At 37.3% G+C, this 2972-nt stretch overlaps 1 non-coding gene across 1 annotated transcript; it reads left to right on the forward strand.

Moving 5' to 3' along the window:
* Positions 1-1648: 1648 nt before the first annotated feature.
* Positions 1649-1755, forward strand: LOC114623986. Its single transcript, XR_003711864.1, has one exon. It is a non-coding gene; the product is annotated as a U6 spliceosomal RNA (small nuclear RNA).
* The last annotated feature ends 1217 nt before the right edge of the window (positions 1756-2972 follow it).

The raw sequence follows: 2972 nt of genomic DNA on the forward strand, positions 1-2972 counted from the left end.
AAAAAAGGGGTTTAAGGCTAGGGGGAAAATGGTTTGTTGTTTTATGTCTTTCTCTATTCTTGCTACAATCATTGTCTCAGGAATGAATTCATATTCTACATCATTTTCAGTTACCTTTATAGCCTTTCTTATAGGAATGAGGAATGAAAATTTTAATGCCTCATATATTCTATGAATTACTGTAGATGGCTAGACTGCACTACTCTGATCTTTCCTATATTCTGTGGTTTGATTGGATCGTGATGTGAATAGAAAACAGCACAAAACAAATCAGTTTCTGAGAGAACGACTTTAACAAGAAAAGGGGAAAAGGTACCTCAGTCCACTTCAGAATATTACATATGTGGCAGGGAGAGTCCTGATAACAGCTCTGGTGTCCAACTCAAAATGATCTCAGTCTGTCTGATTGTTATACATTCTGACCTGAGAATTCATTGCTAAAAAATGGCGATCAAGCTTTGGAACAAATAACAATTTATTGTTATTTACATTTATGTTCCTGCCTCCTCTGAGGCTTAACCCAGCATTTTGTACATGGAAGGTGCGTGCTGTGGGTAGAATGAGCAAATGAATGAGTGAATGAATACATGAACTCAGTGTTAATATGCTGAGATAAATGGGACCTTGCCGACAGAGTGTTCTATTCCTCTTCATGTTTCTCTAATGCAAATTAGCTCATAGTCAGTAAATAGAAGAATCATGTTATTATAATGCAGAAATTGTGTTGGTTCATGAGCAATTTTTCCAGCATTTCAATGATTTGTGTCACCAAGTAATGTCAGTCAGTCCATGAGTACACAAACACAGCAGAACTTAGCATGCAGATTGTGAACAACCAGTGGGGCAGCATCTACACTAGTGTTTCCTCTGCTACTTCTAGCCAGATGGTTCTTCAGAGAGATAGGTGTTTTGTTCCATTTCTGTTATGTTATCCCCTTTATTCAACCTTCAGTGAAAGTAAAATATTGTCTCTTATAGTATTGGTTTATATTAGAAATTCACTTTATTACATTATAAATATTAGGTTATATTAGAAATTACGTCTTTACCCAGATAGTATTTGTTTCTGTTAATACCCTGGTTACAAACTATACAGATTTAGAAATTATTTTCTCTGTTTCATCCCAAATACTTCATTTTGTGTGATTTTAAACATCATAACATTCCCTTCCTTGCAAGAAGGCATACGTTATATGTTAGTGAAAAAATATACATTGGTTAGGCAAAATTAGAGAATTGAGGAAATCAGTTACTCTGTGTAGGGTAAAATGAGTCGATTGATGTCTCTGTTTTTTTTTGTAAAGACTACATATTTTTAAGATTTAATTAATTTTAAATTAAGTGTGTGTGTGTGTGTGTGTACATTAGTGCTGTTGCCTATGGGAGCCAGAAGAGGGCATTGGATCCCCTGCAGTTGAAAGTACAGGTGACTTTGATTATGGGACCAAACACTGGTCCTTTACAGAAGCAGCAAGCCCTTTCAATCACTGGCTATTTCTCCAGATGCTGCACTCCCTGTCTCCAATAACAAAAATAAAATCTTAAAAAATCAGATCTACAGATAATTTTGAAGATCATGTATTCTTACTCATACACTCTCACCTTTTGGAGGTGAGTAAATGTCATCAGGGATAGAAATGCTTCTCAGGTGCTCACTTTGGCAGCACATAAGCTAAAATTGGAATGATACAGAGAAGATTAGCATGGCCCCTGCACAAGGATGACATGCAAATTTATGAAGCATTCCATATTAAAAAAAAAAAAAGAAATGCTTCTCAGCATCATCATTTGGTATTGATGGAGACTGGATCCTGTGTCTGAACACTTTCTTCACTTGTGGACACAGAGTCTTCTTCCAATACTGTGCCCATCACCATATCTCATGGCAGTACCGATGTCTGAACAAAGAGTGAAGGTTTCTCTCCTTGCCACTAGCTGTGTCCTAAAACCTGTGGCTCTTGCTTTGCCTGGGCGATTCCAGTGTGTCCCTGTGTTTTGGTTGCTAACTGCTAATGATCTGTATTCTTGACAGTGATCTGTTTTCAAGGTAAATTATAGGCACTGTGAGGACTTCACAAGCAATATATGCTCTTCCCTTTCTCTCTGTGTATTCAAATCCTAGCTATTCTTCAGTGCTTCAATTCCAGTGGTTCACAGATCCCTTCCTCAGTTTCATAGCAAGTAGTTTCTTCTTGGATGTTGTCTGTCAGTCTTTAATGCCATTACCATCTGGAACATTCCATAGTTTATTTAGTGTTTCCTGAGGAAACACTGCTTTGTTTTCTGCATAGTCTTCTCTAAGGTTTGAGGATACCTTACAGTGATGGATGTCAACAAGTCTCCCAGTATTGTGACAGCTCCTTACATCTTTATTGATTTCCAACTTATCTGCCTCCTAGCAAAACCAACGTCACATTCTCCAACACCACTTATATGCTGTATCTAAGGCTATAAGGGTTCAATGATGCATAGGTGGTTTGTTTTGTTTTTATACCCTTTCTATATTGCTTATCGCCACTTATTTACTCACTTGTGTCCCCCATAGCTATTAAGACAGTGAATGACCTAAAAGAGTTATTGTAGTTATATGATATAATGTAGTATTTATAATATAAACTAGAAGAAATGAAGAAAATGGAGATAGTGACATTAAGCTGAAAAGATGCCTAAACTTATTAGTAAACCTGACCCTCTCTCTATACTCCTATATCTTCAGGACCAATGCAAGTAATAAAGCAAAAGGGAGCCAAACAAGACAATGAGGCATTCTTACCAACTCCACCTTATGCTGAGCTACAGAATTAGAGACAATCAGGGACCCTCCTGTTGGCGACAATGGCCAGGCTTACAGATGTTAATATTCTCCTTCTCTTCCTCTTCTACTCCTCTCAAGAATCATAGATAACACACTCTCAGAGGCTTCCTGGGTGCTGGGCACTTTAAGTTGTTATCTAGGATACATAAATGTTTTC

This window comes from Grammomys surdaster, unplaced genomic scaffold (assembly GCF_004785775.1).
Source record: "Grammomys surdaster isolate TR1022 unplaced genomic scaffold, NIH_TR_1.0 64, whole genome shotgun sequence".
In the NCBI taxonomy this organism is placed as follows: Eukaryota; Metazoa; Chordata; class Mammalia; order Rodentia; family Muridae; genus Grammomys; species Grammomys surdaster.